Consider the following 16,897-nt stretch of genomic DNA (forward strand, 5'->3'; position numbering starts at 1 on the left):
TCTGTCCATCTCCTATTCCCCCTTTTCTCTTTCCATCTCCGCCTCCCCCCTCTCTCTCCAATCTCTGTCCGCCCCCTCTTCCCTCATCTCTCTACATCCACTTCCTTCGTACTCCCATCCCAAATGGAGCTTGGTGGTTCTTACTCCCCCCCCCCCCCCCCACTCTTTTCTTGCAGGAAGTAGATGTTATGTGTACCAAGTTTGCTTGCAATCGATCCAGGGACTTAGGAGAAGATGTGGAACATACATTTCCTTTAGTCATCGGTCTTCTGATAGGTTTGATGCGGCCTGCTATAAATTCCTCTCCTGTGCCACTTAGAGTAGCACTTGCAAACCCTGTTCTCAATTCTTTGCTGGATATATTCCAATTTCTGTCTTCCTCTACATTTTTTACACTCTGCAACTCCCTCTAGTACCATGGAAGTTATTCCCTGATATCTTAACAGATGTCCTGTCATTCTGTCCCTTCTTCTTGTCAGTGTTTTTCATATATTCCTTTCCTCTCTGATTCTGCACACAACCTCCTCATTCCTTACCTCATCAGACCACTTAATTTTCAACATTCTTCTGTAGAACTACGTCTCATATGCTTCGATTCTCATCTGTTCCAGTTTTTCCACAGCCCGTGTTTCACTACCATACAATGTTATGCTCCAAACGTACATTCTCAGTAGTTTCTTTCTCAAATAAAGACCTATGATTGATACCAGTAGACTTCTCTTGGCCAGGAATGCACTTTGTCCCTGTGCTAGTCTGCTTTTGATGTCCTTGCTCCGTCCGTCATGGGTTATTTTGATGCCTAGGTAGAAGAATTCCTTAACTTCACCTGCTTCGTGTCCTTCAATCCTGATGCTAAGTTTCTCGCTGTTCTTATTTCTGTTACTTCTCATTACTTACGTCTTTCTTCGGTTTACTCGCAATCCATACTGTGTTCTCATTATAAAATGGTTCAAATGGCTCTGAGCACTTTGGGACTTATCATCTGAGGTCATCAATCCCCTAGAACTTAGAACTTAACTACTTAAACCTAACTAACCTAAGGACATAACACACGTCCATGTCCGAGGCAGGATTCGAACCTGCGACCGTAGCGATCGCGCGGTTCCAGAATGAAGCGCCTACAACCGCTCGGTCACACCGGCCGGCCCTCATTAGACTGTTCATTCCGTTCAGCAGATAATGTAATTCTTCTTCACTTTCGCTCAGGATAGCAATGTCATCAGCGAATCGTATCATTCATATCCTTTGACCTTGAATTTTAATTCCACTTCTGAACCTTTCTTTTATTTCCGTCATTGCTTCCTCGATGTACAGATTGAATAGTAAGAGCGAAAGGCTACATCCTTGTCTTACACCCTTTTTAATACGAGTACTTCGTCCTTGGTCCTCCACTCTTATTATTCCCTCTTGGCTCTTGTACATATTTTATATGACCCGTCTCTCCCTACAGCTTATCCCTATTTTTCTCAGAAATTCGAACACCTAGCACCATTTTACACTGGCAAACGCTTTCTCCAGATGGACAAATCCCACTGACGTGTCTTGATTTTTCTTTAGTCTAGCTTCCATTATCGACCGCACCGTCAGAATTGCCTCTCTCGTGCAATTACCTTTCCTTAAGCCAAACTGATCGTTATATAGCACATCCTCAATTTTCTTTCCCATTCTTCTGTATATTATTCTTGTCAGTAACTTGGATGCATGAGCTGTTAAGCTGATTGTGCGATAATTCTCGCACTTTCCAGCTCTTGCAGTCTTCGGAATTGTCTGGATGATATTTTACCGAAAGTCAGATGGATGTTGCCAGACTCATACACACCAACGTGAATAGTCTTTTCGTTGCCACTTCCCCCAATGATTTTAGAAAAGTTTGATGGAATGTTATCCATCCCTTCTGCTTTATTTGATCATAAGCCCTCCAAAGCGCTTTTAAATTCTGATTCTAATACTGGATCTTCTATTACTTCTAAATCGACTCCTGTTCTTCTTGTATCACAACAGACAAGTCTTCCCCCTCACAGAGGCCTTCAGTGAACTCTTGCCACCTACCCACTCTCTACTCTGCATTTGATAGCAGAATTCCCATTGCAGTCTTAATGTAACCACCCTTACTTTTAGTTTCACCGAAGGTTGTTTTGACTTTTCTATATGCTGAGTTAGTCCATCCGACAATCATTTCTTTAAAACATTTCATTCTGGAATCATTTCTTTTTCGATTTCTTCAGGTATATCAGGCAGCCATTTCGCCTTGGCCTCCATGCACGTCCTGTTTATTTCATTCCTAAGCGAAATGTATTTCTGTATTCCTGAATTTCGTTGAACATTTTTGTACTTCCTTCTTTCATCGATCAACTCGAGTACTTCTTCTGTTGCCCATGGCTTCTTGGCAGTGCCTTCTTTGTACTTACGTTTTCCTTAACAACGTCTGTGTTTGCCCTTTATAGAGATGTCCATTCCTCTTCAGCTTAACTGCCTACTGTACTATTCCTTATCGCAGTATCTATAACCTTGGAGAACTTCAAGTGTATCTCTTCATTCCTTAGTACTTCCGTATCCTACTTCTTTGCACACTGATTCTTCCTAACTAGTCTCTTAAACTTCAGCCTACTCTTCATCACTGCTAAATTGTGATTTGAGTCTATATCTGCTCGTGGGTACGCCTTACAATCCAGTATTTGGTTTCCGAATCTCTGTCTGACCACAATGTAATCCAACTGGAACTTTCCCGAATCTCCGAGCATGTTCTAAGTACACCTCCTCCTCTCATGATTCTTGAATAGAGTATTCGCTATTACTAGCTATAATTTATTGCAGAACTCACTTAGTCTTTCTCCTCTCACATTCTTAGTACCAAGTCCATATTCTCCCATAAGCCTTTCTTCTACTTGTTTCCCTACAACCGCATTCCAGCTCCCCCATGACTATTACATTTTCATCTTCCTTTACGCACTGACATATCCGTTCGATACCCTCATATACTTTCTCTGTCTCTACATCTTCAGCTTGCGACGTCGCCATATGTACCTGAACTGTCGTTATCGGCGTTGGTTTGCTGTCGATTCTGATGAGAACAACCCTATCACTGAATTGTTCGCAGCAACACACTTTGTGCCCTAACTTCCTATTCATAACTAATCCTATCATATATACCATTTTTTGTTGCTGTTGATGTTACCCTGTTCTCATCTGACCAGAAATACTTGTCTTCTTTCCATTTCACTTCACTGATCCCACTACATCTAGACTGAACCTTAGCATTTCTCTTTTCAGATTTTCTAGCTTCCATAACACGTTCAAACTTCTGGCATCCCACTCCCCGACTCGTAGAACATTGTCCCTTCGTTGGTTATCCAGTCTTTTTCTCATGGTCACCTCCCTAAGGGTAGACCCCACCCAGAATCCGAATGAGGGACTATTCCGGAATGTTTTACCAATGGAGGGATGATCATGACACTTTTTCAGTTGCAGGTCACACGTTTTGCGCATACACATTATTTGCCTTTAAAGTAGTGTTTTTCATTGCCTTCTGCATCCTCATTCCGTTTATCATTGCTGATTCTTCCGCCTTCAGGGTCAGTTTCCCACCCCAAGGGCAAGAGAGTGCCGTGAACCTCTGTCCTCTCCTCCGTCCTCTTTGACATGGCCGTTGGCAGAATGAGGACGACTTCTTACACCGAAAATCTTCGGCCCCCAAAGATTATGACTTTTATTCAGAATGTAAGCGGTGGTGGCGTTCTAATCCGGGACCGAGGATGTTTTGATTACTAATCAAAGAGACTACCACTAGACCATGGATCAGATATACAAGGGTGATTACAAATAAAGTTCCAGTTTCAGAACGCTATAAAAGAAGAACCACTGCTCAGAATCACGTCAAATATGAACGAAATATTATCGGAAAAGGGAGAAACGTTACGGAAACGACAATATTCAACAAAAATTTTACTACTAGGTGGCGCTATAAGGGGCAGAATATGCCAAATGAAAGATGCAGGCTACACAGCTGTTCCTCAGTTAGCGTGTGAGACGCTCGGCATCACTGTCTCAATGCTGGATCGCGCACTGCTGATAAAGCTCTCTTACCAGAGCGTCAGAAGGTCTCCGGAAGTTCCGGACACTCGATGGTATTGGTGCGGTGTCTGCTAAGAGTCTGGAGAAAATGATAGCAAAATTCAATGGCAGCTTCGTTTGAAGTGTAATGTGGAAGAGGGAGGAAAACATCCGACATCAACAGAAAATGTAACCACAGGACTGCAGGAGGGGTAACCTGGCTGTCCAGATCATCCCTGCAGCATGGATCTGATCGATCACCTTGTCTTAATTCGTGTCACTTTCGCCCGAACTCTGGACATGCCTGTGAGCATCATGATTAACATTCTACGAAACATCCTGCATTGCTATCTACACAAAATGACCCACCCCCAGGAATCGGTTCATGTTGACCTGCCAGTAAGACAAACATTTGCTCTAGAATTTCTTGCTTGCATGGAAGTGCACAATGAATGACTATGGCACATTCTGTGGACAAACAAAGAGTGTTTCCATCTCCAAGCGCATGTCAATAAACAGAGCTGCAGAATATGGCCAACGGAAAATCCGTTGGCGCGTTAACCGGTACCGCTTCACTTTGCAAAGGTAACTACGTATGTGGTGTCAGTTGATAGCATCAGCTATCATAGCACGATATTTTTTTCGAGGTAATGGGTCCTGTGGGTCCTGTTGCCTGTACCGTCACTGATAAATGCTATGATAGTCTTTTGCCCATCAATGTCATTCCAACTCTTCAACAGCGCGAATGAGTGAGTAGGATTATTTTTATGCAAGATGGCGATCCTCCATACATTGCACAGCCAGGAAAGCAGCTGCTTCATAGGCATTTTGGAAATATTAGAATTATCAGCCGTCATTTCCCTACAGCCTGGCCGTCCAGATCAGCCCTACAGCCTGGCCGTCCATCTGCTTAATTTGTGCCACCTTTAGCTGTGGAGTTACCTGAAAGACACTGTGTTCAGTGCTACGATAACAAACGTAGCTAAGCTCGACACACATTGCGAAATGCCTTTTCAACGCGACCCCAGAGACACTGTGTTCTCTTGTCGGAAATCATGTTTCCCATTTTCCACTTGTGATGGGAACCGGTAGACAGCATACTGAACATCTCTTGTGCCAGTCTCACGACCGTTAGAAACCGATTTCATTGTTGCCTTTTTTGAGGTTTTTGCATCAGGACAATTGAAAAACGACTTTCTCCACTGATGTGGTACGACCATGCCATGGTGGATGGGATTACCTAGCAGTACCACAACTTTTTAATGCCAGACTTGTGCACTCTAGCACACTGCACAATATGGGTTCTTCAATGTACAATTCACCCCATACCCTCATAATGCGATTCATTTGTCATTTTTAGCTGAACTCATTTACATTATGACACTTACAGCGCCATCTAGTGGGAAATTTTCGTTACTTCTTTTTTTCTTTGTTTGTTTCCATAACGTTTTCCACTTCGTCGACAATATTCCGTTCAAATTTGGCGTCATTCTGGAACTTTTGTCATAATCACCCTGTACAACACCCCCCGTCCCCCTCCCACACACACATCTTCGTCCACACCCGTGTATGTCATATATATTGCACCTATCTCCTCCTCCCCTCCCTCTGTCCGTCTCCTCAATTCTGTTCATTCTTTCTGTTCATCTTCTCCTCTCTGTTCTCTCAGTCCATCTCCTCCTCTCCCCTCTCTATGTCCTTCTCCATCACCTCTTCCTCTGTCCATCCACTCCCCCATTCTCTCTACCCATCTCCTCCTCTCCCCTATCTCTCTATTTCCACCTCCTACGTCACCCCCATCCCAGCTGGAGTAGGTGGTGCTTACCCCCGCAGAATTTCGTTATAGAAAATAAGTGTCATGTGAACCAAGTTTGGTAGAAATCGATACAAGAGTTTGAGAGGGAGTGTGTAACGTGCACATACATACACACGCACTCTCTCTCTCACACACACACACCACACACGCACACACACACACACACACACACACACACACACACACACAGGCACACACACACACATGTATTACTGATTATCACCTGGACCTTGTTCTGTTCGCACTTCTTAAACCAGTAACAGTATGAGGCAGCAGGATACCTGATGGTAATATCTACTGGGAATATAACTATAATTACAACCAATGACTCTACGTGAATGGTTCCAAATGCTCTGATAGGCATTCTCAACAAACCCTTCTGCAGCTTCTGCAAGATAGTCCTATACTGATCGTAATAGAGCTTGTGTGCCCACACAGTGACCGCGAAGCTAGTAATGGCCATAGATACACTCCTGGAAGTGGAAAAAAGAACACATTGACACCGGTGTGTCAGACCCACCATACTTGCTCCGGACACTGCGAGAGGGCTGTACAAGCAATGATCACACGCACCGCACAGCGGACACACCAGGAACCGCGGTGTTGGCCGTCGAATGGCGCTAGCTGCGCAGCATTTGTGCACCGCCGCCGTCAGTGTCAGCCAGTTTGCCGTGGCATACGAAGCTCCATCACAGTCTTTAACACTGGTAGCATGCCGCGACAGCGTGGACGTGAACCGTATATGACAGTTGACGGACTTTGAGCGAGGGCGTATAGTGGGCATGCGGGAGGCCGGGTGGACGTACCGCCGAATTGCTCAACACGTGGGGCGTGAGGTCGCCACAGTACATCGATGTTGTCGCCAGTGGTCGGCGGAAGGTGCACGTGCCCGTCGACCTGGGACCGGACCGCAGCGACGCACGGATGCACGCCAAGACCGTAGGATCCTACGCAGTGCCGTAGGGGACCGCACCGCCACTTCCCAGCAAATTAGGGACACTGTTGCTCCTGGGGTATCGGCGAGGACCATTCGCAACCGTCTCCATGAAGCTGGGCTACGGTCCCGCACACCGTTAGGCCGTCTTCCGCTCACGCCCCAACATCGTGCAGCCCGCCTCCAGTGGTGTCGCGACAGGCGTGAATGGAGGGACGAATGGAGACGTGTCGTCTTCAGCGATGAGAGTCGCTTCTGCCTTGGTGCCAATGATGGTCGTATGCGTGTTTGGCGCCGTGCAGGTGAGCGCCACAATCAGGACTGCATACGACCGAGGCACACAGGGCCAACACCCGGCATCATGGTGTGGGGAGCGATCTCCTACACTGGCCGTACACCTCTGGTGATCGTCGAGGGGACACTGAATAGTGCACGGTACATCCAAACCGTCATCGAACCCATCGTTCTACCATTCCTAGACCGGCAAGGGAACTTGCTGTTCCAACAGGACAATGCACGTCCGCATGTATCCCGTGCCACCCAACGTGCTCTAGAAGGTGTAAGTCAACTACCCTGGCCAGCAAGATCTCCGGATCTGTCCCCCATTGAGCATGTTTGGGACTGGATGAAGCGTCGTCTCACGCGGTCTGCACGTCCAGCACGAACGCTGGTCCAACTGAGGCGCCAGGTGGAAATGGCATGGCAAGCCGTTCCACAGGACTACATCCAGCATCTCTACGATCGTCTCCATGGGAGAATAGCAGCCTGCATTGCTGCGAAAGGTGGATATACAGTGTACTAGTGCCGACATTGTGCATGCTCTGTTGCCTGTGTCTATGTGCCTGTGGTTCTGTCAGTGTGATCATGTGATGTATCTGACCCCAGGAATGTGTCAATAAAGTTTCCCCTTCCTGGGACAATGAATTCACGGTGTTCTTATTTCAGTTTCCAGAAGTGTATAATATGTGGTAGGTTACTGCCAATAGTTGCAGTCTGTAGCTGGTAGTTACAGCCATTATTATATTTTGCATCAGTTTAGATGATTTTGAGGCTTCATTTGTGATTTGCTGTTCGAAGATAAATTTTCTTCTCCCTAATTATCTGTACACAACTTGTCTATACATACCCTTACCTCCTAGCCTTATAGCTGTGTTCCTGTTTCAGGGAAGTCTACCTTTCAGCAACATGTACGTCTTCTTGTTATCTCTATTGACAATTTTCTGCCTCTGTGCCACCGCTGCAGTCGACCAAGGAGCTACTTTCATTCTCCTCCAAAATTGGCGCCGTGCCGTTCATCAACCACCGCTGACCGAGGGAGCCACGAGTGTCTGCCATCATCTTCACCAGAACTTGGCCTCTGCATCAGGAACGACCAGGGCTTGGGTATCAGCTATCGACATTATCTTTATATCTCGTTCTTTTCCCAAGTGTACCTCAGATTACATATTGTTCTGTGAGCAAGTGCATATGAGTCTTTGACTGTTTCATCATTTAAGCCTTCAGCCAAATTTCAGACCTTACAAACTATAAGTCATTAACATTTTTCCAAAACTAAACTTTTGGTTGATGTAGTTTTTAATAAAAAATTTCTACATTGTTTACCCAGCTTGCGCTCTCATTGGGCCTTAACCAGCACAAGACGTATCACTCTGTTCTACCAAATCTTGGTAAACTTCTTCACAACCACTCACCCTAGCGTGATCCGTACTTTTGTCTCATCTTCACAGCTTGCTGTGTCAGAGATGGTTGCTTCGAAATAGATTAATCAATGCAAGACTTTCCACTTCCTTTAATTGACTGTATGTTGGACCTGTGCTCCTGGATCAGTTATCATGAGTTTGGATTTGCCAAGACTGATGCCCAACCCGTATGATAGGCCAATGTTAATAGCTTAGCAAGATCATCTTCGCAGTTGGCTAAAAGTACAGTGTCATCATGTGGAGATTCTTGATATTTCTACCACAAAGTGAGATGCCTTTAGTCCATCCATCAAATGCATTCCTAATAATATGTTCTGTATAGATGTTGTACAGTTGGGGAGATAGAACACAACCCTGTCTGTTACCTTCTGATACACTGAAGAAATCAGATGTGCCACACCCGTCTTCACAGTTGCGAGGCGATTATTGTGTACGATAGACTTCATCACTGCTGTCAAGAGTGTTTGGACGCCGAACTCTGCAAGCACCTGCCACAACTTTTCCCATACAACACAGTCAATGTGTTTCCTATAGCCAAGGAATCAGATGACAACAATAACAGAAAACCCTCGCTATTTCTCAGTCATTTGTCTATGTTGAAGCTCTGTTCATGAGTTCCTTTTCCTTCAATAAAACCTGTCTATATGTCAGGCTGAAAGTACGGATTTAGACGCTGGTTCAAGATGTAGAGCAAAATTTTGCTCTCCTGGGATATGATAGGAAAGTTCGGTATTTGGAACGGTTCCTGATTGACCCTTGCTTGAGTAGGGGGGATGTCTTCTGGTCACTTCCCAGTTTCCCATATTCTTGTACACAGTGAATGCATCACATCAACACCTTCGTGCCCATTTCTTTGATCATCACCTAGATGTACCGTCTAGACGAGGTAGTTTATAATTGTTCAGGTGTTGAATTGCGTTTTCTATTTCACTCCGCAACATTGTAGGTTCCGATCTAAGCTGCTCAACTGATCCATTTTCTGCACTATTGTTAATTCTAGAATACTTGTTGGAAATTTTTCTGCACTGTTGTTAATTCAAGAATACTTGTCGGAAATAAACCTGAGAAAAATCGTGGCAGGAGGCAGCACTTTCCAGGTGAGTGACATTATTGCAAACAGGAAATGATCAACGAAAATACATTTTCAAGAGTAGTTGTCTAAGAGATGGCCAAAACTATATAGGCCTACATCTCTTATGTCGATCTGTTGTATAATTTCGGAATATGTTTTACGCTCATGTATTATGAAATTTCCTCTGTAGGAATAAACATGGGTTCTGAAAAGAACGATCGTGTGAAACCCAGCTCGCTCTCTTCATGCACGAGATGCCGTGTTCCCTGATTTGCGTAAGGCGTTCGATACAGTTCCACACCGCAGCCTATTGAACAAAATTCGAACGTACGGAATATCAGATCAGCTGTGTGATGGAGTTGAAGAATTTCTAGGATATAGAAAACAACGTGTCGTTCTCAATGGTGGGAAATCTTCAGACGTAAACAACAAGGGAGAATTGGAGGACCAGAGCCATTTTAACCATATTTTACGTCAGTGTACACTGAAATAACGATGTCCTTCTTCGTCTGGTGAATGAATTAAAAAGAAAGAAAAAAAAAACAAATGAATAGAAAACTTATTTGAAATTGTCTTCGGTGAAATTCCTGTAGTGTATCTTAATTCATAATCAATTGCAAGCGCGTGTTTTAGGGGAAGTGATACGCCATGCGTGTTTTGTCGTGAAATTATTGCCAGTGCGTGAAATCTTCTGCAATGTTACCGATGTTTCTTCCCCGAGCGATATTCATAAGAAGAAATGTCGCTGTAGCAAGTCTGTTTTCACACGATGCTCATGGCTTTCGAAATTTCTGTTTCGAATGTATCTATGAGTGGTAACATCCAGGGGGATGCATCAAATCTTCCTGGAGAACAAATACAACAATAAAATATAAAAATTAAGAACTGATATAAAAAGAAGTATAAGAATATGAAAATTAAAAAGACTGTAAACCCATATGCTACCATACATACCTAGGTATATACGTATAATAAATGTATGACACTTATTGTGGAACCCACTTGTAACTTTACAATTAATATAACACCCTTGTATCCCCTAACTTGGTAAGAAACATTCGTGTAGTAACCTTCTGTGGACATGTAGCAGATAAAAGAAAAAAGGCATAAATAAAAATAATGATCCGGTTTCGAAAGACATCTATATTATGTTGAGTTTTGACGGTCGTTTTCTCTGAAATGGTCACGTATCTACGGATAAGCCGAGACAGGTGTTCTCTATTTTGGCTCCTCTTCCAGTGAGCGAAGTTTCTGGGAAATCGGGTTATGGTACTTGCCATTTTCTGAAGAACTAGTTATTCTAGGTGTTTACTTTCCCTGTCAATGCATATCGATAAAACGAATATCGCTCTAGATAAATTATGGACCGCTCAATCGAACGATTACGGTACTTGAAATCCCGCTTTCAGAATCATTTTTTTAGTAATGGGAAACAAACAGACACTTTTCGCCGACACTGTAAAGTTTCATGAGGACAGGAGATAATGCTGGCCGACAGACGTATTCCCGATTATCTGTGTGTAAGATGAGGTCTGAACACCATTAGATGACATAACCGGAAAATTTAGCTGCTGGTTTCGCTAAAGCATGGTCTGTGTGGGAAAACTCTGAACAGACTCAGAACTGGAGTCACATGGTCAAAACACAGTTCGCAAAAATGTGTTATTTCACATCACCACACCTTCGCGACTGTGGTGTTCAACATACTAAGGAGCTCTTATAGCAATGTAGACGATGTCCTGAAAATTGTACCTAAGCGCTATTATGTGTTTGCGAGGGTTGTTTGATGAGTCTGGCACAAAAGCAAGAAAAAAATGTTTGTTTCGTAAACAGCTCACCTTACTTCCCGAAATATTCTCCTCTGAACGATATACACTCGGTCCAGCGTGCCTCTAGCTTTTGCGCCCCATCAGAGAAACAGGTTTTGTTAAACTCTGCAAAATACTCAAATACTCGTTGGCTCCAACTATCATTTCCTCATTTGATGAAAATTTATTCCGATCATGCCGAAGTTTCAAGTTACGGAACAGGAAGAAGTCACTTGGGGCCAAGTCTAGTTAATATGGTGAATGAAGAACCAACTCAAAGTGCAGTTTAGGCAGTTATGCCATTGTTATCGCTGATGTGTGAGATGGCATTAAGCTAGTGAAACAGCACTTTTTCACATGCCAGCCTAGCTCTTGATTCAGCCAACGCAAGTTCCAAACGTTCCAGCAATGAAGCATAGTAAGGTCCAGTTATGGTTCCGCCTTTTTCCAAGTACTCTATGATGATTGTTCCTTGGTAATCTCAGAAAATAGTGGCCATCACCTTATCAGCTGACGAAATGGGCCTTGCTTTTTCGTTGAAATTTCACATGTCTTGGTCCATTTTTTTGGCTGATGTTTTGACTCTGGTGCGTAATGATGAATCCAGGTTTCGTCAGCAACCAACAGAAAGTTTACGGATTACCATTAAACATCGTTAGATATTGTGCTCAAATGTGTCGGGCGCGCTTTTGGTTGACTGTGAGCAATCGCGGCATCCACCTCGCACGCAGCTTAATTGAAGCCAATTCTCAGTGTAGGATTTATGCACTCACGCGGTTGAAATTCTTAGTCCCAGCAGCCTCGCTATTTTTATCCGGCGGTTGTGCGTTACCATATCACGGTTTTTCCTTTGTAGCGACTTCAACTGGACGGTCGGAGCGCACCTCCGCAAGAACTTCATCCGGTTCCGTATTGATCTATGCGGCAGTCTAGTCCTTCAAATGAAAATGTTTGATAATAGCATGAAACTCGTTTTTCTTCATTTTCAGTCGCAGTCGGCACAGTGAAAAATTCAAATGGCTGTCAACAGTGAACTGAACGCTGTACAGTGTAGAAATTCTGTATACGTTCCATGGAATAATCAGGCTTCCCAACCGTGAAGGCGTAACAAAAGTGTTCATTCTTTCATGGTAATTTACCAGACTTATAAAACCGCCGTCGAATGTGTCTGTATCTTGTATACTGAAATTGGATGCGTTTCACGCCAATGAATAAATAAATAACAATTCTATACATCTTAAATATTGTAGTCTGCATTTGAGATTCTCATTCTTTTTGTAGACGGGTCTCCATGTCACCAAGATTTCCAGTGTCCGTTTATTCTTAACAGATGCCGAGCGGGAAGAAAAGCTCTTGTTAGGTCGAAAACTGCGAACTGGGATGACGTGATTCAGAGGGTTTGTCCTTTGGCTAACGATGTGAACCAAAACGCAGTTCAGAGTTGCCTAAGGCGCTTCGTCATGTTCCAAGACAAGGTCATGTTCACATGGAAATGGCCAGAGTTGCGCTTCAGCTCACGTGGAGAGGGAACTGAGAGACAGATCGTCAGTTCAAGGTTTAAGTCGTTCATTAGTGGACAAGTGTCGAGCTATGCTACAAAGTACACCTGAAACAATTTTTTATAGTGAGGCTGCAGGTATACAAGGCACGAACTACTTCTGTATGTGTTTGCTCATCTACATTTGCACCTGGAGACCTTTCCTGAAAATCACTGTGAACTGCACGGCAGAGAGTATCTGCCATAATTACGGTTTCTTCCTATTCGTGCATGCGGCGCGGGAAGAATGACTGCTTCAAAGTATATGTAAGCACTGCAATTAGTCTGATTTTGTCTGTGCGGTCCCTACGTGAGTAATAAGGACGCAGGAGGCTGTAGTACGTTCCTAGACTAGTCACTTACCACTACATCTCAAAACTCTGGAAGCAGGCTTTCACGGGACAGTTGGTGTATACCTCCTGGGTATGGCACTTCAGGTTTTTCAGTACTTCGGTGACGCTCTACTGCGTGCCAAATAAACCTGTGACCATTCTTGGTACCCTCCTTTTAATACATATGACATTTTCTGCAGACCTGTTTAGTAAGGTCACACACACTTGAGCATATGCTAGGCTGGGTCACAAGGTGTTATATAAGCAACAGAGGTGATGTTGCGACCGTGACAGAAATGACGAAGGTGCGCCACCGGCTGGGTTGGCCGAGCGGTTCTAGGAGCTACAGTCTGGAACCGCGCGACCGTTACGGTCGCCTCGGGCATGGATATGTGTGATGCCCTTAGTTTAGTTAGGTTTAAGTAGTTCTAAGTTCTAGGGGAATGATGACCTCAGATGATATGTCCCATACTGCTCAGAGCCATTAAAACCATTTTTTTGAAGATGCGCGCCGCCCCTTTCCCCATGAAGAAATGCCTTGCTACAATTTCTTCTGCGCGGATTTAGCATAAATTTTTATAATTTTGCAAGTCGGTTTAATGAAATTAAGCATTATTCAAAAATTTTACTTACATGAGCTTTTTTTTCGAAAAATTTGCAAACAACGAATTAAGTGTCAGTGCAGTAAATAAATTACAAATTGTACAAACTTTTTCAAAAAAGGAAAAATAAAACAAAATCTGTACCTATGGACTGTACATTGGGTTTTAGTATGATGTATAATGAAGAAATGATTTTATTTGTTCCCCATAAATTAATAGTACATATCAGTAAATTATTAACTGGAAATAAAAGAAAGAGAGTTATAGCTAAAAGTTGAGAATGTATACTTTCCAGAACCTGTGTTCTTATTAGAATTTATTCCGCATTTCATTGCTTAGAGTAAAGCAAATATTGATAATATCATTGGTATCAGGTTCAGCAGCTATGTAGCGTTATATCGACCAGACAACTAAATTTGAGACTCTGCTTTCACTCATACTGTACTTTCAAAATTTTCGTAGTATCCAAATGGGAAGCAAAGTCAATGTCGTTCATCAGCTCTTTCGCTATCATCTAGAAAATAGGCATTTCATTAACTAGTTCCGCTTATCAGAATCTATGCTATTAGGCTGGTGTATAAGTTCGTAGCGTTCTTATTTTGCATGTCGGTATTCCAATTGTTACGCCATTTTTTTAGTTCACTTTTGCTGCTTGAGAGTACATATTATATTTTGTCATTTGGGGATACTGAGTAGAGCTATCAATGCTAGAAAATGTGGTGCCAAATGCAGAAATCGGAACGTTTCCGACATATCCTTCTGTTTGAGTTCAGTAGAAGCGTACGTGGGGACAATGGTTTACTCGTTTTAGGCACGATCGTTTTGATTTCTACATCTACATGACTACTCTGCAATTCACATTTAAATGCTTGGCAGAGGGTTCATCGAACCACAATCATACTACCTCTCTACCATTCCACTCCCGAAAAGCGCGAGCGAGAAACGAACACCTAAACCTTTCTCTTCGAGCTCAGATTTCTCTTATTTTATTTCGATGATCATTCCTACCTCTGTAGTTTGGGCTCAACAAAATATTTTCGCATTCCGGAGAGAAAGTTGGTAACTGAAATTTCGTATATAGATCTCGCCGCGACGAAAAACGTCTTTACTTTAATGACTTCCATCCGAACTCGCGTATCATATCTTCCACACTCTCTCCCCTATTACGTGATAGTACAAAAAGGGCTGCCCTTTTTTGCACCCTTCCGATGTCCTCCGTCAATCACACCTGGTAAGGATCCCACACCTCGCAGCAATATTCTAACAGAGGACGAACGAGTGTAGTGTAAGCTGTGTTTTTAGTGGACTCGTTGCATCTTTTAAGTGTCCTGCCAATGAAACGCAACCTTTGGATCGCCTTCCCCACAAAATTATCTATGTGGTCTTTCCAACTGAAGTTGTTCGTAATTTTAACAACCACGTACTTAGCTGAATTGACAGCCTTCAGAATTGTACTATTTATTGAGTAATCGAATTCCAACGTATTTCTTTTGGAACTCATATGGATCACCTCACACTTATCGTTATTTAGCGTCAACTGCTACCTGCCACACCATACAGCAATCTTTTCTAAATCGCTTTGCAACTGATACTGGTCTTCAGATGACCTTACTAGACGGTAAATTACAGCATCATCTGCGAACAGTCTAAGAGAACTGCTCAGATTGTCACCCAGGTCATTTATATAGATCAGGAACAGTAGAGGTCCCAGGACGCTTCCCTGGGGAACACCTGATATCACTTCAGTTTTACTCGATGATTTGCCGTCTATTACTACGAACTACGAACTGCGACCTTCCTGACAGGAAATCACGTATCCAGTCGCACAACTGAGACGATACCCCATAGCTCTGCAGCTTGATTAGAAGTCGCTTGTGAGGAATGGTGTCAAAAGCTTGCCGGAAATCTAGAAATACGGAATCAACTTGAGATCCCCTGTCGATAGCGGCCATTACTTCGTGCGAATAAAGAGCTAGCTGCGTTGCACAAGCACGATGTTTTCTGAACTCATGCTGATTACGTATCAATAGATCGTTCCCTTCGAGGTGATTCATTATGTTTGAATACAGTATACGCTCCAAAACGCTACTGCGAACCGACGTCAATGATATAGGTCTGTAGTTAGATGGATTACTCCTACTACCCTTCTTAAACGCTGGTGCGATATGCGCAATTTTCGGATCTGTAGGTACAGATCTGTCGGTGGCGAGCGGTTGTATAAGATTGCTAAGTAGGGAGCTATTGTATCAGCGTAATCTGAAAGGAACCTAATAGGTATACAATCTGGACCTGAAGACTTGCCACGTTCAGGAAGATCTTCGGGGGTTGATGACGATCATTTAAACGCCTAAGTCCACAATGTTCCATGTCAGTACACAGGAGAACAGGCAAATGTGTTGAACTGTTATCCGCCAGCCATCGTACTACATTTGCGTGCAATACGAAGGTTCAAAAATCGGATATATGGATGCCGCATGCTCCAAGCCAAACTAACAAAAATCAGCGGTTGCCATTTGCTCTTCATCAACTGGCTCGTGAGCAACACCGACCATTGCTACCCTTATCGTTACAGGTGATGAGTAATGGTGCTTTTATGCTAAAATAAGAAAAAAAGGAATGAATGAGCTCAAATAAAGCAGCAACTCCTTGGACAAAGACCTGTGCGCATCCATAAAAGATAATACAGTGCATCTGGTGGAACAGCGACAATGTGATGTACTGTGAATTGCTTTCCCGAGATGTAAACATCGTTGCTGACATTTATTGGCAACAACTGAGACGTCTTGCGGACGCAGTCCAAAAATAAAGACCAGTAAGAGGCAGCTAGAAGTGAAGCTGCTGCATTCTGCTAGACTGACAAAAACCACTATACAGCAGTTGACTTTTGCATAAAAAGTGGAGTTACGTAGTTTCTAACTGATCAACTCACTTGTAAATGAACAAATTGTTTCTGTAGCAAAACAAGACTGGGAGGAACGCCGTGAAAACGTAAATAAAATTGAGGTGCAGTACATTTTAGGTGAAAGTTTAATGGGGCAATTGCTGG

This window comes from Schistocerca gregaria, chromosome 8 (assembly GCF_023897955.1).
Source record: "Schistocerca gregaria isolate iqSchGreg1 chromosome 8, iqSchGreg1.2, whole genome shotgun sequence".
Lineage (NCBI taxonomy): Eukaryota > Metazoa > Arthropoda > Insecta > Orthoptera > Acrididae > Schistocerca > Schistocerca gregaria.